This window comes from Lathyrus oleraceus, chromosome 7 (genome assembly GCF_024323335.1).
Source record: "Lathyrus oleraceus cultivar Zhongwan6 chromosome 7, CAAS_Psat_ZW6_1.0, whole genome shotgun sequence".
Lineage (NCBI taxonomy): Eukaryota > Viridiplantae > Streptophyta > Magnoliopsida > Fabales > Fabaceae > Lathyrus > Lathyrus oleraceus.
The window spans coordinates 419441865-419465986 of NC_066585.1; the positions used below are offsets into that span (position 1 = coordinate 419441865).

Below are 24122 nucleotides of genomic sequence, written 5' to 3' on the forward strand. Positions count from 1 at the left end.
AGGATCCATGCTTGTGATAAGTGGGTTGAGTGTTCTCCAAAGAATGACTTAAAAAAGCGAAAGCAAAACAATACTAACTTCTAACTCATTAACAACTAACATTTAATTTCAAGTCCTTTATTTTTAATGCACTTTAATTTTTAAGTTTTATTCATTTGCCATTATTCATACCATTCTAATTGTTTATGTTAACGTAATTTTCCCTTTTGTCCATTTGGACCATATTGTGTGATATATCTTGTTTGTGTATATTTTATTTGTTTGTGTGGTCTTTGACCATTAATGTACATAATAAGAATAAAAATCCAAAAAGACTTTTGTGTGGACTGTTGACTTGATCTTGGACCAATTGGACATAGAATTTAGGCAACCTTCCTATGCTAAAGGACTTGGCCAATGTCAATTTTTGTGAAACCAAGTGATTGAAATTTGAAGCTTCATCTGATACACCATTCAAGATCCCTTTGAGTTCACCTGCAACATGATCATTGTGAAGTTGTTATTTTGAACTTGTGACTTGTGGAATTCATCTGTTACATGGGAAAATTTGAATAAGATCATGGGATGGCTAAAGCTTGGATGTGGCTATCTTTATTTGATGCCTTGATTTTCAAGTTAATATTGTATGCATTATTTGTTGCTTGATTCTAATGTCCAAGGGAATTTGGGTTTCTATATGGCATTCTTGCCTATTGGATTGCTACCCATCGGTCAGATCTTTTCAACACTTAACTTTTAATTTTGTGCATAGAATTAGTCTCTTCATCTCCTCCCCATCTCTTTAATTTCAAAATCTCTCCCTCCTTTTAAAAACTTCTTTGTTTGAACTTGTTACTTTTCTAAATTTTGACCACTTTGCAAACTAGAAACTTTGGCCTTATGCCATTGCATTTTCAAACTTCTTTTCTTAATCAAACTTGTAAGTGAACTTAATTGTACTTGACCTAAACTTTTAAAAGCCAAAAAGAACTAACTCATTCAAACCATTTTCAGGCCTTTGTGCCTTTCAAACTTAATTTTGTTAAAAGCAATGCATCCACTTTGAAATTTGTATCACGAACTACGAGGTTTTGATCCCTCATTTTTATGTTGGTACGTAGGCACAAGTATAAAGGTCTTGTCAAACACAAAAATATAATTAATGAATTCTTTACTCATCCCCTCACTCTATTTGTTTGTAAACATCATTTTGTACAAAATACATATGCACACAAAAAAAGGGCTCCCTAGGAGTACCTAGGACACTTTGGGTGCTAGCACCTTCTTTCTGTGTAACCAACCCCCTTACCTGTAATCTCTGACATTTTATTAGTTTTAATTTGGAAACTTCTTACTTTCGGGTTTTGTTCGTACTTTTTCCCTTTTCCCTTGGAAACAATAAAAGCGCGGTGGCGACTCTGGTTTTATTGATCTCTAGCTTATCCATAGCTTGATGATCATGAATTTACCGCTATAGAAATTAAGTGGCGACTCTGCTGGGGAGTAGTATCCAGTGGGTTTAGCCTACTTTTGTGTGTGTATATAATTGTATATATGTGATGTTTCTATATTTGTTTGTATGATATAATCTTCTTGTTGTGCTTGGTGATCTCTGAGTGGTGAGATAAGTTCTAACCCGAACTTGAGTGCACTTAAGATTGGAGGATGGTATAGTCATGTTTGACTTGTGTGGAGTAGTCCTTAACAAGTTGGCTTGGGATCCATCTGCTCAATGGAGACCCTTTTGGATTTGGAAATGTCACACAAGTATTTGTGGTTAGGCATTACTATCTCTAATTTGGGCCCGAGAAGCTGAGGATCGTAGAACATTTAACCCCTCTTGGCCTATTTAGGACGTAGTGCGGAAACTATTCAAGTGTAGACTTGATAACAGTCGTTCCGCGATACTACACTCAGACAAGTTTCTCTTGAGAATATTATGGGTCGATGAGTCAGTCATCTTAACCTGTGATATCCGATAGATGGAATTAAGACTCTGGGAACTTTTTTAGAACATGATCTACAAGTTTTTATCCTTAGCTCACTCCTTTGGGATGGTTCTTACCCAGATTCCATGCTCGTGATTCACAACAAACCCTTGATTCTTGGTTGATCCAGTCAAGTCTTGTCAATATCAATGGAACTTGGGTGTCGATAAGGTGTAAACCATAATCCACCAAAATGGATGATTGATCTTGACAATGGCTTGATTCATCCCTTAACCTTTGATTGTTTGCCTTGTGTCCGATCCCTTATTTGTGAGTGTTGCATTCATGCATTCATGCGCATCATAACATTCATCACACGAAAATTTCAAGGAACTGAGGTATTATTTGCAAATATTTTCAGACCATGGATTGTGGACAAAGGAACACTAAGAAGTACAGTTTCAGATGTCCCGACTTGAAAGAGTTAAGGAAGCTAGCATCTTTTGTATTAGACCCCTTGGACTTCAAACAACGTCATGGGAAGCTTCTATCTATCTTGTCTGCTGATGTGGTTAAAGGACTTTTGAGTGTGTTGGTGCAGTTCTATGATCCTCTCTACCGCTGTTTCACTTTCCCAGATTTTCAGCTTGTGCCTACCTTGGAGGAGTATTCTCATCTCTTGGGAATACCTGTTTCTAGCAAGGTCCCTTTTAGTGGATGGGAAGAGATTCCCAGATCTCATTTTATTGCTGAAGCCCTTCACTTGAAGAAGTCTGAGATAGAGACTCATTGGGTGAAGAAAGCAGGATTGTTTGGGTTGCCATTTGATTTCCTCATCAAGGAAGCTACTGCTTTTGCTCAAGTCGGTAGTGTGGATGCTTTTGAAGCTATTTTTGTGTTGCTCATTTATGGGTTAACTTTGTTCCCTAATATTGACAGTTTTGTTGATGTTTACGCCATTAGACTTTTCTTGATTGGGAATCATGTGCCTACTTTGTTGGGGGATATGTATTTCTCTTTGCATCTAAGGAATTCTAAGGGTGGAGGAACTACTGTCTGTTGCATTCATCTTCTGTATAAGTGGTTTATTTCACACTTGCCTCAGACATCTGCTTTTGTGGAGAACAAACAATGTCTACGGTGGTCTCAGAGACTTATGTCTCTCACTAATGATGATATAGTTTGGTATGATCCCTCTTTGAGCAGTTTGGATATTATTGATTATTATGGTGAATTCTCTAATGTGCCTCTCATTGGTACACAAGGAGTAATTAACTACAACCCTGCTTTGCCTCATCATCAACTTGGGTTCCCCTTGAGAGATAAACCTAATAACACTTTGTTAGAAGCTATTTTCTATCAAGAGGGTAAAGATCCCCAACATTTGAAGCAGAAGATTATGCATGCTTGGCATAATGTGCATAGGAAAGGAATATCCGAACTTGGTCCATGCAATTGTGTAGCTTTGGAAGCTTACACTCTTTGGGTGAAGAAGAGAGCTTTGGAGTTAAAGATGCCTTATCCTTGTGAAATACTTGTGTCCATGGTTGTGGTTGAGCCATCAACTCTCCCTAACCAAGATTTAGAGGAGTTGGAAGACGCGCTCGCCAAGATTAAGCAAGAGAAAGATATGTGGGAAAAGCGTTTCCGTGCTTTGAGCAAGGAGGATGAAGAATTGCAATTGGAGTCTAAGGACAAAGATGCACTTATTGAGCTACTTGAAGACCGAGTGACAAAGAGATAGAGAGAGCCAGAGGTTTTATCTTCTAGCATGCCTCAACCTTCCGTTGCTTGGAAGAAGATTGTTGATCAGCTTGTCCTCGAGAAGACTCGGATGAAGGCTTCTTTTGAGACTGAGATTCGACGCATTCGATGGAAGTACGCGCCTTCAGCTAGGTCTTCTAACGTTGTTGTTAGGGATCCTTAGGATGACTAGTCTCATTTTCTCTTGTATTTTTTCATTTGGTTTCTAAAATTGTACTCAGTGTAATCCTTCCAATTATATAAATGAAAAGAGATTTTTGGTCATATAAAAATTATTGCAATTGTTGATATATACATTCGCAAATGATATAGTAAGTTCCTTGAAAATAAAAATAAATAAAAAAGCATTGCATTTCATGCATCATTTGCATAAGCAGGTTTCTCTTTCTCCAGATGTTGCATTGGTGTTTCTTCTGTGCTTCAGCCAAGCTAACTCATTGGTATAATACTCACGCCAATCGTATCAGAATTATGGAACATTCGGAGCAAGAGAACAGAGAACTGAAGGACGAGATCGCCCGACTAACTGCCATGATGGAGTCGGTACTAGCTGCTCAGAGCCAAGCTTCTCCAACACCCGCAACTCCTCCTCAGAGGACAGTTATTTCAAAGCTGGCTACCTTTACCATTCCTGCTGTTTCCGCTCACTTTACGCATGCCATGTCTGCCGGATTCCCATGAGGAATGCCGCCTAACTTTATGCCTGAAGGCTTTGCGCCTACTTTTGCTTCCATGCCGACATCTAGCCTGGTCATGTGTGTGCCACCTCCCGTTGTGCATACTTTACCTCGTGTAGAAGACACCATTTATCATTCCGAGCCGTCGGAGGGTCCGGATGTTTATGAGAAAATGGATGAAATGAAGGATCAGTTTCTTGAGTTGCATAAGGAATTGAAGACATTAAGGGGAAATGATTTGTTTGGGAAAAGTGCTGCCGAGTTATGTTTAGTACCAAATGTGAAGATCCTAGTGAAGTTCAAAGTGCCTGACTTTGAAAAGTATAAAGGGAATACATGTCCGCTCAGTCATCTAGTGATGTATGCTCTCAAGATGTCTACCCAGACTGATAACAATCAACTGTTGATTCACTACAACCTAGACAGTCTGACCGGTGCTGCGCTCAGATGGTATATGGGGTTGGACAGTGCAAGCATTCACACTTTAAACGACTTGGGAGAGGCTTTTGTCAGGCAGTATAAGTACAACGTGGATATGGCGTCTGATAGGGACCAGTTGAGGTCTATGTCTCAGAAGGATAAGGCAACATTCAAAGAGTACGCGTAAAGATGGAGGGAATTGGTTGCTCATATCACTCCTCCCTTATAGGAAAAAGAGATGACAAAGGTCTTTTTGAAGACCCTGGGTTCATTTTATTATGAACGTATGATTGCTAGTTCCCCTAGTGACTTTACCGAAATGGTAAACATGAGGATGAGGCTTGAGGAAGGAGTCCGAGAAGGACGATTGTCCAAAGATGAAGCATCGTCAAGAGGTATGGAGGAGGCCTCAGGTCAGGAGGAGTCAACCATCCCATCAACATCATCATCAAGTATCTTCAGTCATTCTAGTATTCCTAATAATCAATCAACACCAGGTCAACAACAACAACATCAACAACAACAACCGCAATAACGAACAAACACTTACAACAACAGCAATACCAACAACAATCATCATCAAAAAAACTTTGAGGGGAAGAAGGTCTCTTTCGACCTGATTCCTATGTCATATGCAGAACTGTACCCATCTTTGGTTCTCAAGAACCTACTTCAACCAAGAAACCCACCACAGATTCTAGAACCACTTCCTTGGTGGTACAAACCTGAACTCCGTTGTGCTTTTCATCAAGGGGCACCCAGACATGATATAGAGAACTGCTATCTGCTCAAGTATGAGGTTCAGAAGCTGTTGAATAGTGGAATGGTGTCCTTTGAGGACCGAGCGCCAAATGTGAAATCAAATCCATTTCCCGCTCATGGAAATTCTTCTCTGAATATGGTGGATGGTTGTATTGGAGAATTTAAGGTTTTTGATGTTCGTTTTATCCGAAGGTCCTTGGTGCAGATGCATAAGGACATTTGTTTGGTGAGTGATTATGAGCATGACCATGAGGGTTGTGCTGTTTGCAGTACTAATTCAAAGGGTTGCGAAGTTGTGAAAAGGGACATCCAACGACTGATGGATGAAGGCATGATTTAGATTGTTTAATCCCGTCTTGTAGATGACGATGTAAATGTCATAGTGCCCATTTTCAAGCAGCCAGAAAGATTGGTCATTCAGTACGACAGCAGTAACAATAACAATGTCAGCAATAGATCAGTATCTCCGTTGGTTATACGGTTAGCAGGCCCAGTTCCGTATTCATCTGATAAAGCTGTCCCGTATCAGCATAATGCTACAATGATGAAGGATGGTCAAGAGGTCCCGTTGCCTACGACCAACTTTGTAGTGAGCATTGCTGATGATACCAAGGTGACCCGTAGTGGTCGTGTGTTTGGGCCGGTGTTCCCAAAAGATAAAGAAGAATCAGTTGTTAGTAAGAAGGTAGAAGTGCCTGTTATGGATCCGATTAGTGCTTCAAAGGGTAAGTTTGGTGAATCTAGCGATTTGAAGGCTAATGATGATTATGAGGTACTTCGATTGATCAAGAGGACTGAGTTTAATATGGTGGAGTAGCTGCTCCAAACCCCCTCGAAGATCTTAGTGTTGTCTCTGCTCATAAATTCTGAAGTGCACAAAGAAGCACTACAGAGAGTTCTAGAGCAAGCGTTTGTAGAACATGATGTTATAGTGGATCAATTTGATCATATTGTGGCTAACATCACTTCCTGCAACGATCTCAACTTTTGTGATGAAGAACTCCCTGAGGAGGGCAGAAATCATAACTTGGCTTTGCATATCTCCATGAACTACAAAGATGATGCTTTATCGAATGTGCTAGTTGACACCGGGTCTTCGTTGAATGTGCTATCAAAGTCAACTCTATCAAAGCTATCGTACCAAGGAGTGCCTATGAGATATAGTGGTGTAATCGTCAAAGCTTTTGACGGTTCGCGCAAAACGGTTATAGGTGAAGTGGACCTTCCAATTAAGATAGGTCCAAGTGATTTTCAAATTACTTTTCGAGTAATGGATATCCACTTGGCCTACAGTTGTTTATTGGGAAGGCCATGGATGCATGAGGAGGGAGATGTTACCTCCACTTTGCATCAGAAGTTCAAATTTGTGAAGAATGGAAAGCTTGTAATCGTTAGCAGGGAGAAGGTGCTATTGGTTAGCCACCTGTCATCTTTCTCTTATGTTGAAGCTGGGGATGAGGTTAGAATTTCGTTCCAAGCCTTATCTATTGTTGCTTTAAAGAGAGTTGGGGCACCTTTGTCCTCATTGAAAGATGCAAAGAAGATTGTGGAAGAAGACAATGTTGATCAGTGGGGGCGCATGGCAGAGGTCTCCGACAATAAAGGCAGAACCGGTTTGGGATTCTAACGAGGTTCATCAACTGTAAGATCAGAAGATATGCAACTTAGCTTCCGTAGAGGAGGGTTCATTCATGGCAACGAACAACACTTAGCTGTTGTGCTAGAGGATGACGAAGAGGAAGACCGTACTAATTTTGTGACGCATGGAAAGGCTTGCAACAATTGGACTGCTGTTGATATTCCTGATATTTTGCATCGATATAAGTAATTGCTTTTATATGTTTTCAAAATCCTTCTCCTATTCCTTAGGGAGAAGTGAACATTGTTTGGGCATTTTCAAATTGATCATTAATAAAATTAACTATATTCATCCACATCTATGATGTTTGTTTTTACTTTTTTCTTTATTCTGAAAATGATAATCACAAAAAAACATAAATAAATAATATAATTGTCCATCTGCATAATATTTGGTCATAAATCCACTTCTCTATAATCAAAATATCAAATCATTATGCAGGTTGGTTTCTAACCCCATTTAATACAATGATCCTTCTCCTTCTCCAAATTTTGAATTCCCTGTGTTTGAGGCCAAAGAGGAAAGTGATGAAGAAGTGAGAGATGAATTATCTCGTCTTCTTGAGCAAGATGAAAAGACCATTCAGCCGTTCGAGGAGCAGATTGAGCTAGTCAACTTGGGTTCTGAGGATGATGTGAAGGAAGTCAAGATTGGGTCTCGACTGTGTCCAGATGTCAAGAAGCAGTTGATTGATCTTCTTCGAGAGTATTTAGATGTGTTTGCTTGGTCCTATCAAGACATGCCTGGTTTGGATTCTGAGATTGTGGAGCATAGATTGCCGTTGAAGCCAGAATGCCCGCCAGTCAAGCAAAATTTGAGAAGAACGCACCCTTATATGGCTGTGAAGATCAAAGAAGAGGTGCAGAAGAAGATTGATGTCGATTTCCTTGTGACCACTGAGTATCCGCAATGGGTGGTCAATATTATGCCTGTGCCGAAGAAAGACGGAAAATTCCGCGTGTGTGTTGACTATAGATATTTGAATAAAGCCAGTCCGAAAGATGATTTCCCTTTGCCACACATTGATATGTTGGTAGACAATACTGCTAAATTCAAAGTCTTTTCATTTATGGATGGATTTTTCAGATATAATCAAATCAAGATGGCACCCGAAGATATGGAGAAGACCACATTCATTACGCCTTGGGGAACATTCTATTATAGAGTGATGCCTTTCGGTTGAAAGAATGCTGGTGCAACTTACCAGAGAGCAATGACTACTCTTTTTCATGATATGATGCACAAAGAGATTGAAGTATATGTCGATGACTGTAATACCCCAAAATTTACCCTTCATTTTTCCTGGAAGCATGGGATTATGTTTTACACTTCATTAGCATCATATTAGGTCATAATCATTGCATACTGCATTAGTGACATGGAGATCAGGTTTTGATCATTCACTCCTTAACAGAAGGAGCCCACACAAAGAAAGATTGAGAATTGGACTTCATTTTCTAAGTATACAAGTCTCAAGGGTCTCAGGGGGGTCCAAGTATCTTATTATGGTCCTCAGTTCATCAATGAAGGATTCAAAGCTATCAGAGTGTTCATCTCGATTTAATCAGAAATTAGGGTTTCATGGCTACCTGCAACATGCAATGTTTGGTTGGAAGTAGAGGAGATCATCCATGTCATGATTAGATAGGCATCTTGGCCTAGGAAGATTCACAATTATCTCAGAAAGATCCATTGGTAATCAATGCAATCAGTTCCTGATCATTTTGCCCTAAAATTAGGGTTTGGTATAAAATCAGTTTATTTTCGATTCTTTGGTTGAAACTCTTTTTCATGTCCACAAGGGTCTACATACAAAAAAATCAGCTCTTTATTTGAGCTAGAAGTGCTTCAATTGATCAATGGAATCGGGAATCAGACAGTTTGGGAAAAGTCAACTGTGGGCCAGAAAAGTCAACTACTGACATTTTCAGAGTGGAATCTCAAAATCCATGCCTAGGGGATCCTACATGTGAAATTTGATCAAGGTTGGATCATGGATTCATCATTTAATCAGGAATTGGAAAAGTTACTTAATTTGGAAATGGTTGACTTTCCATTTAGGGTATGTTTTCATGATCGTTGCACTCACTTTAAGCCCATTTTGCATCAAGATAAAAGCTCCATTTGAAAATTTCTCCAACATGAAAGTTGTTCCTATTATTCCATGCTTTCTAGAGATATAAAGTTTGCTCCATTTGGATTAGAATTGAGAAAGTTATGCTTAGTCAAAGTGAGACATTTTTTTAGGACACTTAGAAATTTTTTTGTCCAAAATCTTCAAAATTTGTCAAGACTTCTTGGCCAGTTTTCTTGCACTTCAAGGCATTATTTGAAAATACTTTCTTCACAACAATTGTACCTTGCCATGTCCTCTTTCACATACTTTTGGAATCATCTCATTTGGATCCATGGTTTGAGAGATACATTCATTTAAAGTGGGTACCATGACTTGATTTTCTAGGCAGATTTTGGGCCTGGCTGGCCCAATCAGATTTTCTAAGCAGGCTGCACAAACTAGTCACGTTTTTTTACCTCTTTTGGCCATGCATTAGACATCCACTCACTTAAATTTGGCCCAAAATAACAACATTTTACACCTCACTTCACACTTTTATTCTTATGGAAAAATCACTTATTAAAAAGCCCATGAGAACACCTAATCCACCCTATTTAAGAAGCTGAAACCCTAACACTAAAGGGGCATTGGAATTTCGTGGCAAGGAGGCAAAGCTTCATCACATATCAGATTCCATTCCACTTCTATTTTCCATTAGGTAATCATCTCTTCCATGGCCATGTTTTGATATATCTACGCTTGCTTACCATGTTCATCACCATTAATCCTTCCATTTTCATATTTCTTTTTCTTATTTAAAATATTTTCTTCGTCCATAAAATTACCCAAAAATATTTTTCACTTTTCTTAACGTTTTACTTAATTTTATATAATTTTTATTTTCGTATTTTTTAATATTAATATTTTATTTTGATTATTTATTCTAAATGGTCCATTTTAACACACGTTTTTTATTGATTTTATTTTTATGACTTAAAATTATTGTTAGCATTTGATTCTTGGGATGAAGGTTGACCACTGTCTCATGGTCAACCTGACATTTTCTTGGAATTTTATTTCACATTTTCAATTTAATTTGGATTTATTTTTGACTTAGTTTGTTTGGTGGACTTTTAATTTGACTTCTGTTTTATTTTAATTAATTCACGTACCAATTTTTATTATTTTTAAAATATTTTTGGGGGATGATGATGTCCTGACCCCACCTTATTTAGTTTAATTTTTCATAATTTTCTTGATTAATTTACTATTTATTCTTGATTTATTTCTAACCTAGTCTTATTAATTGAGTTTTAGTTTGACTTCTGTTTTATTTTAATTAATTCACATGCCAATTTTCATTATTTTTAAAATATTTTTGGGGGATGATGATGTCCTGACCCCACCTTATTTAGTTTAATTTTTCATAATTTTCTTGATTAATTTGCTATTTATTTGTTATTTTTTAAGTTGACTTGAATTTTCAGTTGACTTCTTTATGATTGATGTTTGACTTAGGGATTGCTTATGGAAATTGAAGAGATCTTTTGATCCTCCCTTGTTCATCTCATATGCCATGTATTAGAGGCCTTTTACCTTGATTTTATTTGGTCCTTACCTCATTTCCTGATTAAATTATTCAGTGGACCCTTTGTGTGTATATTTTCATCTGTTTGATTCATCTGTTATCTTTTATACTTGTTTCTCTCATTCATGCTTTCTATTGCCTGATTATTTAACATGTTCATACTCCCATGCATTGTTTAGATGCTCCATTATTTGATTCTTTGGTTTGATTATATATTGTTTATTTATCCGATCTGATTGATAACTGTTGCCTACTTGTATGATGTATGAGGCATATATTCTTATTGTTTGTTTGCCATGAACAATCCCCATTCATAACAAATGTACCCCTCTCCCATAAAGTGTATAATATTTATTTCTTTATTTCTTTAGTCACATGTTAATACAAGAATTAAAACGAACATCCGATAACCATTTCAAAATAAGATCAAAAGCTCGATCCAACGTCGAGTAATCATTTTCAAAACTTAACAGAACCAGCACGCATTCATCCATCCTCTTGTAAGTCGATTTCCTCAGGCATCGCCATCTACCTGTAAGTCGATTGCCTCCGGCATCGCCATCTACCCTTATCTGTAACTCCTCTCCGCGCTCCATCTGTCGACTCTTGTTCCGTTTAGGTAGCACCCATTAGGTAGAACCCTTTGTATGATAACATAGGTAGAATTCCCTTATTCTTTGCATGCTAACATTAGGTAGATATTCCCCTTTGTAAATCCTAACACATAGGTCCATATTGCATGACAACTCTAGAGCATAGCTTCCCCACTTTTAGACCTTCCGTGCGTCTCCAATCTTGTGGCATGTCAGTCTGTTCTATTGCAAAGAGGTAACTGCCTAAGACTCGATTCAGCGAGCTGCGACACCTACTGCTAGGACGTTGAACACACTGCCCACCCTCCTTTGACACAGTTGGTGTCCTCTTTTGTAAGTCCATATTCAGATGGCAATCCTTAACCCCTAGTTAGCCGAACTACGTTTTGCTCTGATTCTCATTCCAGATGAGATACGTAGGCATAAGACGCGACGTCTTGCCGAGCACACTTCTCTTTAACCCATAGGTAGCCGAGCTACGAAGACTCTGATTCTCATACTCAGATGAGATATATAGGCAGTGGATGCGACATCCTTGCGAGTCATTTTCTTTTAACCTTCCTTTTAGTAAATAGTACTTTAGATATACCTACACCCTTTAGACTAGAACAACACTTATGAAAAGGGCTCCCTAGGAGTACCTAGGATGTTTTGGGTGCTTAAAACCTTCCCATTGCATAACCAACCCCCTTACCCAGATCTCTGACATTTTTACTAGTTTTTGATTCGATGAAACTTTTAGGTTTTTGTTCGCTTTCTAACCATTCCTTTGAATAAATAGAAGTGTCGTGGCGACTCGATTTGTATGGTTTACCTTGGATTTAGTCAATATCTCTAATGGTAACGAATACCCCGCTACAATGACATGATTGCTAAATAAATTGATGAAGAGGAACATGTTGAGCATTTGTTGAAGCTATTCCGACGTCAGCAAACAGTCTATTGGATCCATGACTCTAGGAACTTTTTTTAAAACCCTAGATCATACCCGGTGAGAACCTATTCTTGGAAAGCAATCAGATTCATCAGTACCTCAGACTTTTGAACCTGTGTATTAAAAAAATAACAAATATGCATGGCTTGCATTGCATTCATTCACATTCTAATGCATCTGCATCTCATCAGAATGCATGTCATTTTCTAGACAAAATACAAAAAAACTCATCCATCCTTTGTCCATGATCAGCAAAGTGATTCCCGACACACGTTTAGAACAAAGAACCATGTCTCATGAGATGATGGACGAGCTAAGGAAAAGTCAACAAGAATTAAAAGAGGAACTCAATCTTTTGATAAGCCAGATGGAATGGGTCTTGGAAACCCTGCAAGCCATATTGAGAAAAAAGGATCATCCCATACCTATTGCTGAAACGGGAGGAGCTACTACTCTAAATCCATCTGGTGTTACCCCAAGTCAAGGGAAATTCTATGTGGAAACTCCTCATCTATCGGCACATGGCCCTACCTCAGGATGTCATCATCAACATCCTCTGGCTATTCCTCCTCAAAATGACCGAAGTCAAGTTCAAAACAAAAATAAGAATCAGAACAAGGGGAACAAAGATCATAATAACCTGATTCCGGTGCCATATAGCAAGCTCTACCCCCAGCTGATCCAGAATGCTTTGGTGAACCCTTGAGCTCTCACACCTACGTCACCATACCTGCCATGGTACAATCTAAATGCAACATATGAATTCCATAAAGGGGCAGTAGGACATGACCTGGATTCTTGCTTAGTGCTGAAAGCCTTGGTATGAGAACTGATTAACAAAAAGAGCATAATCTTTGAAGAAGATCACCTGAAGGTCAAGTGCGGATACCATACTGGAACAATGGGGCACTCCATCAAGGAATGCAAGAATTTTAAGTTCATGCTGCAAAGATTGATTGACATAAGGTCACCAACACTCAAGGAGGAAGGCTCAGGTACATATATCTTGATTTCTGGGCCAGGTAATGAGAAAGGAAAAAGGACCCCTGAAACCCCTCAAGGTTTTGTACCACAAGAAAGAGGTCAGGGATGTGGCTAACAAGATATCATTGTTTCCCGGTAAGAGAATTTAGATATCGCCTTGGATTTCCAATGTCACGACCCATGCCAACGGAAGTAAAGGAGAAGTGAGTAGTGGATCCAAGAGGGTTGCATCCAACGATGAGATTGAAGGAAAAGACTTTGAAGATCGTCGTGCCAATATTAAAAAACTTGTTGATCCCATCCTTCAAGTGGCTGAAAATGAGCAGTTAGCAATGCCAAAAGTTTCGTACCAACAACCACTACCTTTTGATCTTCATTACCAACCATCCTGGTTCGGTTCTCATCCAAATCAACGAGCCCAAGGCCCGAGATATCAAAATCAGCCCAGGCCTCGAAATAACTTGGAAAGAAGAAATGTTCCTCGTCATCCAATCCTCATGACATATAGCCAACTTCTATAACCTCTGATTCAAAACTCGTTGGTGGTTCCCAAGTCTCTTAAGCCGGTTCCACAACCTTACCCACCCGGGTGTGACCCAAATGTGCAATGTGGATATCATGCTAGATCAGAAGGGCATTTAACTGAAGACTGCAACACTTTCAAAGCCAAAGTACAACAGTTGATTGACAACAGATACATATCCTTTCAAGAAGGAAACTTAGTGGTGAATGTTAACCTATCGCTCGGATAAGTGCGAAGATTGATAACACTGAATCACACCGCGTATTTGACTCGGATTGCACATGTTTATTAGGTATTTATTATCATTTTTCTTGTGTTATGCTTTCTTTTGTGTTGTTTTCATGTATTTATCTCTCTTAGGACCTTTGTAGAAGAAACGAAGCAAAAAGACCAAAAAATTAAGGTTTTCGGCAAATATTGTACTCGTGGCGTTCTGCATAGCGGTCGCTATAGGAGAAGCCATGACACATCAGCCCTCAACCAGGAGGAAACTACCACGATTCCATAAACTTCCCCATTTACTCACATGGCGGACGCCATGGGTGGGTGGTGGGCGCCACCTTTGAATTCCACATTCCCACTAAAGAGCAGTTGAAGGGCATCCTAGTCTTTGCATGCTGTTGAGTTCCTCTATAAATAGGTCGTTCTAGTTCACTTCTAAATCATCCAACTATGTTTATAACACTAAGACTATAATATCACTTGTAAAAGCAGTAATCCGTCACATCGAGGGGTTATCGCACCTTAGTGTAATTGAGTTGGAGCACTTTGATTTTGCCGTCATCTTTATTTTCAAAGTCAAAGGTTCATTTACTTCCTTGTACCAGATTTAAAGCCTCTGTTTGGAGCACGTTCTAATTTAATCGCCTTTTAATTTTACTTTCCATGCCTTACTTTATTTAATTTCTTGTCATGCTTTACTTTATTTAATTTCCTGCCATTGTCTTTACTTTATTTAATTTTCTCGTCATTATCTTTATTACTTGTTTTAATTGTTTTACACGCTTTACTTGTTCTTCACGCCTTACATTCTAAACTTCTTTTCATCATGTTCAATATCATTGTATTTGTTTGTATTACCATGTCTGGCTAAATCTTTCAAAGGTTAGAATGTAAGGATCATGGTTAAAGAGATGTTTCACATATTGCATCTGTAGAAATGCTTTAGGGGCTGTTTTGATTTTTAATTCGAGTTTTCTAAAACAAACTTGGTTAATTTGAACTACTCAAGGAGTGCGAAAGCACCCTGGCTTAGTTAACTAGGAATTTTTATCACCTTAAGGAAAAACGATTTTTGAAACTGCTTTCGGACGCGTTGATAGATTTAAAATCAGGAAACTTCTTGGGTAAACTTTCGGAATCAAAATCACTTTTCAACTAAGCTTACGAGTCTTATTTCTTAAAAATAGGTTTACTACTTTAGCGTTCTACGCACCTTTTATAAGTGACAATAAAAGGCTTTAATTTAAGGGTAAACTCGGTTCCGAATACGCGAAAGCGACAATTCCTATTAAATGGATTCTTTTCAAGAGTAAAAAATATTGCCCCATAAGTAGTTCTATTTAGACAATTGAAGCATCGTTTAACTGACGTGAAATACATTCAAGCCTATCTTTATCTGTACTATATTTATCATTTTCTTTATTTATTGTTATTTTGCAACATCAATATCTCATTTTTACCGCCTTAGATAAACATTGTACCAATAGTAATCGTAAGATTGAAGATTTGGTCTCTGTGGGATCGATAATCTTTTATATTACTTTGACGTGTTTCGTGCACTTGCGAATATAGCGATCAAGTTTTTGGCACCGTTGCTGGGGACCAACTTCGTCAAATTTCGTACCCTGTTATTACACCATCTAGACTAAGGCATTATTAGCCGGTAAATGCGAAGAACCCGTAGTACCGGAAATTTAGTAGATCCTTTAGCGGAACCCGAATGTTACACTCGTACACGCCTCTTACTCATCCGAATTAGGAAAGCTATGGCCGAGAATCGCGACTGGAGACCTCTTAAGGAATTTGCTCAACCCTCTGATGAGGAACCTAGTTCTAGTATAGTAAACCCCTTCATTCCTGCCAACAATTTCGAACTAAAACCATCTTTACTGCAATTAGTGCAACAGAACCAATTCACGGGTCTCGCTACTGAGAACCCAAATCAATATCTAAAAGTCTTTATCCAACTGGCCGACACCTTTAAATCCAACGGTGCTTCACCTGATGCGATTCGTTTAAGATTATTTCCTTTCTCCCTCAGAGATAGAGCACGTTCGTGGTTATATTCACTTCCAGCTAACTCAATAACTACCTGGGAAGACCTTAGGAGAGTATTCCTTGCTAGATATTTTCCCCCTAGTAAGACTGTTGTTCTTTGAAACCAAGTAACTAGATTTACTCAAAACCAAGGAGAATCACTTTTTGAAGCTTAGGAGAGATACAAGGAGCTGTTAAGAGTCTGTCCACACCATGGCCTAGAACAATGGTTGATCGTTCATACCTTCTATAATGAACTCCATTATAACACAAAGATGAGCATCGATGCTGCTCCTGGTGGCGCGCTGATGAACAAACCTTACCCTGAAGCTTGTGACCTAATTGAGGATATGGCCTAAAACCATTACCAATGGGGAACTGAACGAGCATCAGTAGAGAAAAAGGAGACCCAAGGTGGAATACATGAGATAAGTTCTATGGACATGATGCAAGCGAAAATGGACACTTTAGCCCTTAAGGTCGAACATATTTCTACAAACTCTAACACCGCAGCGGTAGCTCACGTAGAGTGTGAACTTTGTGGATCTAAAGGACACGAATTAGAGGAATGTAACCTTTTGAACGACCTGAACACCGACCAAGTGAATTATGCTCAAGGTAACCCATTTTCAAACACTTACAACCCTGGATGGAAGAATCACCCGAATTTTTCCTATAAAAACCAGAATCCTATCCAAAATTTTGCACCTCAAAGACCACAAGGTTTTCAAGCCCAAAAACCAAATCATCCTATGCAAGTTGTGCCCCAGAAGCCTAACCTTGAGAAGATCATGGAGAACTTTATATCAGACCAGACTCAGCAAAATAAAGAATTCCTAAACCAGAACATTCACGTAAACGAACTGATAACGCAATTAGGGACTAAGTTTGATCAGATAATTACTCACAATAAGATGCTTGAAACCCATATCTCACAGGTAGCACAAAACCAAGCCCCACAAACTACACCTGGAGGACAATTCCCTGGATAACCTCAACTTTACCCTCAAGGGCAAGCTAACGCTATCATATTACGAAGTGGGACCGCTTACGAAGGGCCTTATAACCCACCAATGAGCAGGTCCAAAGCTTCTAAAGAAAATATACCTACCAACCAAGGAGGGGAACTAGTGGAACCCGAAAAACAAACCGACCAAGAAGGAGAAGCCAAGGATAAAACTTACAAACCACCACCCCTGTACAAACCACCAATCCCATATCCACAAAGACTTAAACAAACCAAAATCGATAACCAATACCAAAATTCCATCTTACGCCAAATTTCTCAAAGACATCTTAACCAACAAGCATAGGCTTGACGATCCCAAACCATTGGAATGCAACTTTATTTCCGAGAATAAACTTGCTAAGAAGGAGAAAGACCCTGGGAGTTTTTCTATACCTTTCATTTTAGGGAGTCATGAGATCGACAAAGCTTTCCTAGACTTAGGCGCTAGTGTGAGTTTAATGCCCTTAGTTGTGTGTAAAAGGTTAAACTTAGGAGAATTACAACCAACTAAGATGTCCCTCCAATTAGCCGATGGATCTGTTAAGTATCCTGTAGGCATATTAGAAGACATCCCCGTTAGGATCAGTCAACTTTATATCTCGACAGACTTTGTGGTCATGGATATCAAGGAAGACGACGATATCCCCATCCTTTTAGGTAGACCATTTTTATCAATAGCCGGAGCTATAATAGATGTTAAAAGAGGAAAATTAACTTTCGAAGTAGGAGATGAAAAGATAGAGTTTATTCTTTCAAAGTTCCTGATGGCACCAATCATAGGAGACGCATATTATGCGATTGATATCATAGATGAATGCATAAGGGAATTTGATCAAGAAGAACCTAGGATGACGAGCTAAAGGAAACGAAACCTCACACTAACGAATGTTTGGCCCTTACTCCAGACCTTTCACCAAACTTTCAAAAACCAGCTCAAGAACTTAAGGAATTGCCCAAGAACCTAAGATAGGAGTTTTTGGATAAAGAAATGAACCGCCCAGTAATAGTTAGTGCCACTTTAAACCAAGACGAGACAAACAAACTCTTGAATGTTTTTATGAAGATACCCCTCTGCCTTAGGATACAACATCTCTGATTTAAAAGGTATAAGCCCATCCGCATGTATGCATAGGATCTCGCTAGAGGAGGATTAAAAAACTTCCAGAGAACACCAGAGAAGAATCAACCCTGTAATGAGTGAGGTGGTAAAGGAAGTCATGTACCCAAAAAAGGAGGCATCACAGTCGTGCAGAACGTGAAGGGCGAGCATGTGGCTAAACATATATAAGGCGGATGGCATATGTGCATAGACTATAGGAAACTCAATAAGGCAACTAGGAAAGACCATTTCCCCCTTCCATTCATAGATCAAATGCTTAAGCGTCTTGCCATACACTCTTACTTTTGTTATCTGGATGGATATTCTGGATTTTTCCAAATACCCATACACCCCGAGGATCAAGAGAAAACAACCTTCACCTGTCCTTATGGAACATTTGCTTACAGACGAATGCCGTTTGGACTCTGCAATGTGCCAGCTACTTTCCAACGTTGTATGATGTCAATCTTCGCAGATTATCTCGACGAAATTATGGAAGTGTTCATGAATGATTTCTCGGTATGTGGGGTTGACTTTGAGAATTGCCTCATTAATCTTGAGAAAATCCTAGAAAGATGCATAGAAGTTAACCTTGTATTAAACTGGGAGAAGTGCCATTTTATGGTTAAAGAAGGCATATTGTTAGGACATATAATATCTGAAAGAGGCATTGAGGTCGATAAAGCAAAGATAAAAGTGATAGAAAACCTTAACCCTCCTAAGACTGTTAGAGAAGTCTGAAGTTTTCTTGGACACGCCGGTTTTTACCGACGCTTTATCAAAGATTTCTCTAAAATAACAAAACCCCTGACCGGCCTTCTAATGAAAGACGTTGAATTCATTTTCAATGAAAAATGTATCGAAGCCTTTAATCATTTAAAACTAGCGCTAATTTCAGCACCCATTTTACAAACTCCGGATTGGACTCAACCTTTTGAAATAATGTGTGATGCTAGCGATTTTGGTGTAGGAGCTGTTTTAGGAGAAAGAAAAAATAAGAAATTACATGTGATATATTACGCTAGTAGAACCCTAGATGCCGCTCAACTCAATTATATGACAAAAGAGAAGGAACTCCTAGTTGTAGTTTTTGCAATTGATAAATTTAGGTTTTATCCTGTCGGATCTAAGATTACAGTCTATACAGACCATGTAGCTATCAGTTACCTTCTAAGCAAAAAGGATGTGAAACCTAGGTTACTCAGATGGATCCTTTTGCTACAAGAGTTTGACTTAGATATCCGAGACAAAAAAGGAACAGAAAACGTAGTTGCTGACCATCTTCCCAGACTAGAGCATTTGAATCCAGACCATTTACCTATAAATGATGATTTCACCTATGACAGATTGATAGCTAAGTTAGATACTGTTCCCTTGAACCTGATAGAGACAACTTTGTAACAGTTTTAGAGATTAACAGAGTACCGTGGTACGCTGATTTTGTGAATTATCTAGCCGCTGATATCATACCACCTGACCTCAATTATCAACAAAAGAAAAAGTTCTTTAAAGATGTAAGACATTTCTGTTGGGACGAACCCCTCATTTTTAAAAGAGGAACATATAACATCTTTCGACGTTGCGTCCCGGAAGAAGAAGTTAGAAATATCATAGAGCATTGTCACTCTTCACCCTATGGTGGACATTCAAGCACATCCAAGACATAAGCTAAGATCCTTCAAGTTGGTCTTTATTGTCCAACACTATGGCGTGATGTCCATACTTATATTGTCCAATGTGACCGGTGTCAGTGCGCTGGAAACATCTCAAGACGCAACAAAATGCCTTTGAAGAACATCCAAGAAATGGAATTATTTGATGTTTGGGGTATTGATTTCATGGGACCTTTTCCAACTTCGATGGGAAACAAGTATATTTTGGTAGCCGTCGACTATGTGTCCAAATGGATAGAAGCTATAGCCTCACCCACTAACGACACAAGAGTAGTCATCAAGTTGTTTAAAAACAATATTTTTCCCAGATTTGGAGTACCACGACTTGTCATAAGTGATGGTGGATCACATTTTATATCCAGGATATTCGATAAACTCTTAAGAAAGTATGGAGTAAAACACATAGTAGCAACACCATATCATCCCCAGACTAATGGTCAAGTGGAAGTATCAAATAGAGAGATTAAGCAAATCTTGGAAAAAATTGTTTCAATATCCAGAAAAGATTGGTCTGAAAAGCTAACAGAAGCATTGTGGGCTTACAGAACTGCTTACAAAACCCCTATTGGAACTACACCATACCAGTTAGCCTATGGAAAGTCATGCCACTTACCTTTTGAACTTAAGCACAAAGCATATTAGGCCATCAAGACCCTGAATTTGGATTACCTAGCATCTGGCGAGAAGCGAATCCTCGATATCCACAAATTGGAGGAACTCCGCCAGAACGCTTACGAGAATGCCATTATATACAAAGAAAGAACTAAAGCATGTCATGACAAAAGGATTGTGAAAAAGGACTTTAATATAGGCGACTCTGTTCTCCTTTTCAATTCCAGATTACGACTTTTTCCAGGTAAGCTGCGTTCGAGATGGACAAGCCCCTTTAAGGTTTCCAAAATCCTCAAATCTGGAGCAGTTGAAATCCAGAACAATTCTTGTAATCCATTTGTGGTAAATGGACAAAGACTGAAGCAATATCAAGGAGGTGGCATCCCCACAGAATGCCCTGGCCATACTCTGATCGACCCTCCGGTTCCTACCTATGATATATAAAGTTCAAATCGTCAAGCTAACGACGTTAAACAAGCGCTGCATGGGAGGCAACCCATGATTTCTTTTTCCTTTACTTCACTTTTACTATTTCGATTTATATTTTCATTTGTTATATATATATATATATATATATATATATATATATATATATATATATATATATATATATATATATATATATATGTATATATATATTTATGTTTAGACTAACAGTTGCAATATTTGAGATTTCAGGTGTCCTCTGTTTTTAACCTAACTTTTCAGGATGGAGAATTTCGATACTATGCCAACGATCTTTCATGACCCAGTACAGGAGCAATGCTACGCCAACCTTTCCCAGCATCCAATGCTGCCCACCAGGTATCCTGATTCAAGCTGCATGGAAGCATTAGGCATTGAGCCTAGTGTCAGGCATTTGTGAAGTCAGTTGCAATGGGATGAGTATATTGAAGCGATGCGTGTTGCTTACAGGAACCTGACTTTGGAGTTCTTGAGCTCGCTGAACTACGGGCCCTATGTTGGTCACGCTAGTGATGGTGGCTACATTAATTTCAGGATGTTTGGGGCAAAGTACACCTTCAACCACAAGGATTTCAGTGACTTACTTGGATTTCAGACTACTTATGATGCCTAATCTGAGCTCCCCATGAGCTATTTCCTGAGTAGAGACGTTGAGAAGTTCTGGAGTGACATTACATGTGGAGGTAGCCCTGACCCTTCCACCCAAATCTCTAACAAGATCCATAATCCTGCTTTCAGATATTTTCAGATGATTATTGCCCACACCTTCCTGGGGAAGAGCGACACTGATACACACGTAAGTGCTGAAGAGATTTTCTTCATGTACTATACCACTTAGTCACGTCCAGTAGCTTGTGGGGATTTTCTGATCGAGAGTCTCTATCTTAATGCTCGCTCTACTGTGAGTCCTATACATGTTAGAAGCAGGGTAACCCATATAGCCTCCGCCCTAGGACTTGATAGAAGGCTATTTCACCTAACATCTTACTGCAGTTATACTTTGATGGATATTGACTTCTGCCTGGACCGTGGCCTCATGAGGAGATCTTCTTTCCACCCATATCAATCCATGCTCTTGATCGAGGGTGAGACTATCCACTACTTTACTTTACCAGATCCTCAGGTAACTTGTGTTTATAATCAGGCCAACTGAGCCTATGCCATAGAAGACAAGGGCGGTGACGGTGTCGGTGATCAACCATAGTTCTCTCTCTTTCAAGTTACTCCTACCCTATCTCATAGTGTGATGGGAAGATTTATGCAAGAGAATTTAGGTCATGTGGGAGTTCATATTGAAGGGAAATAAACAAGGATGAGCTCTAACATCAAGTTATATTTTTGTAAGGTTGTAGATGGAGACTTCATAACGATTGGGAAAGCGTGTATGTCATATAGAGTTTCCCACTATATTGAAGATACAACAATTTTTTTGGAGACTAAACACCCGTACAAGCCATCTCTCCCCATTCTGACCACCTGGCTCTCTAAAGCTCCCTTGGTTATTGAAGTGTATACTATACTTAGGTGTATTAAATTATTTTGCAAAGTAATGATTTTAATTAAATGAGAATGCCTTGATTAGAAATTTGGAGAATAAGTCAAGGGGAAAATGGTAAGTTTACAAGGGAGGTATTTAAATACTTGGGACCATTTTCCTTCATTTTTTATCACATTATCTATCACTACAAAAATCAGAAATTGGATAGATTAGAGAGGGAGAGAAAACTGAATATTGACAATGAAAGGAGGAAAACTTCATTAAGCTCCCACTCCAATGTTGCATGTGAATATTTGTTGGATTCTTGAAAAAGTCTAATCAATCTCTCCACTTCACTTCATCAATTTCATAATCATTCACTTCTTTAGGTGAGTTCTAGTAGGTTTAATTTGGGGGAAATTAGCCTTGGGATATGTACGAGGGTCTTGGGATTAATTTCTTAACAAATTCATGTTGTGTGTACATGTATATTTAGTTAACATGATGAATTATGGTGTGATACTTGTGAACCCTTGCATGTGATGTTTCTATTATGATCTTAACATTATAATATGATAAAATGTGTTTGTGTATGATGAATCATTTTCTGGTGTGTTTGGCTGATGTTAAAGTATTCATTTTTGAGAAAGTTGGAGAATGCAACCGATTAAAATAAAAGTGAAACTGGTTGAAAAATAAATTTTGTCCTAGACTGCAATGGTTGATATATTAAGCTAACCGTTCAGAATTATTGAGCAGAATGAGAATTTGGGAGTGTGTAACTAGTTGACATATTAAGCTAACCGATTACTCCTGGGAGGATATAACCAAAATGCAACCGGTTATGTTATTAAGGGAACCAGTTAAATTTGTGAGAAATTGCTTTTCATTATAGCGATAAACCATGTGATTGAGACTAAATGGTAGAAATAGGTTTCCTTTTGTAAGTAATGAGAAATGTAACTTAATGATGAGTTATAACCCTATGTTGAGCAAGCTATTAGACATTGTAAACTTTAAACATGATGACACACCCTCGTTGTTGTGTAACACAAACGTTACATTCGGAGTGAATCATAGAATAGGCTAATAGTGAGGTTGCACATGTTAGGGCCTAAGGTTAGTTACTGATAGTGGGAAATTGAGATGTGTCCAAGAATCGAGTTCAAACTACAGATAGTCATGACAGGAAAGGACGTTGTTGGTGAGGAACCACAGTGGGAAGGCCATTTTAAAGTCCTATTGGTGAGGAACCACCGCGAGGAGGTCATTTCGAAAGTCCTATTAGTGAGGAACCACCGCGAGGAGGTCATTATAAAAGTCCTATTAGTGAGGAATCAGCATGAGGAGGTCGTTCTAATATTCTTGTTGGTGAGGAACCATTGTGAGAAGGTTGTTCTGAAAGTCCTATTGGTGAGGAACCACCAGGAGGAGATCGTTTCAAAAGTCCTATTGGTGAATAACAACTATGATAAGGTCGTTCTGAAAGTACAATTGGTGAGTAATTGTCATACCCCAAATTTTCCCTTAAATTAATAAATTGATGCATTCACATAGCATTTGAATCATCTACATATCATGTCATGCATTTCTTTCAGCATAATGCTTAAAAAGTCTACCAGAATAAAATTTTGATTTTATAAACAGACCAGTTGAGTCGATTTTCAATTGTGCGTAAAAT

General features: G+C 38.6%; 1 long non-coding RNA gene and 1 other non-coding gene across 2 annotated transcripts in view; one reads left to right on the forward strand and one right to left on the reverse strand.

The window, feature by feature from the left end:
- Window positions 1-24122, forward strand: part of LOC127105195 (uncharacterized) — a 92232-nt gene that overhangs the window by 13939 nt on the left and 54171 nt on the right. The gene's annotated exons all lie outside the window — the stretch shown is intronic.
- On the reverse strand, window positions 16220-16326 carry LOC127109018 (small nucleolar RNA R71). The gene has a single exon (XR_007796507.1). It is a non-coding gene; the product is annotated as a small nucleolar RNA R71 (small nucleolar RNA).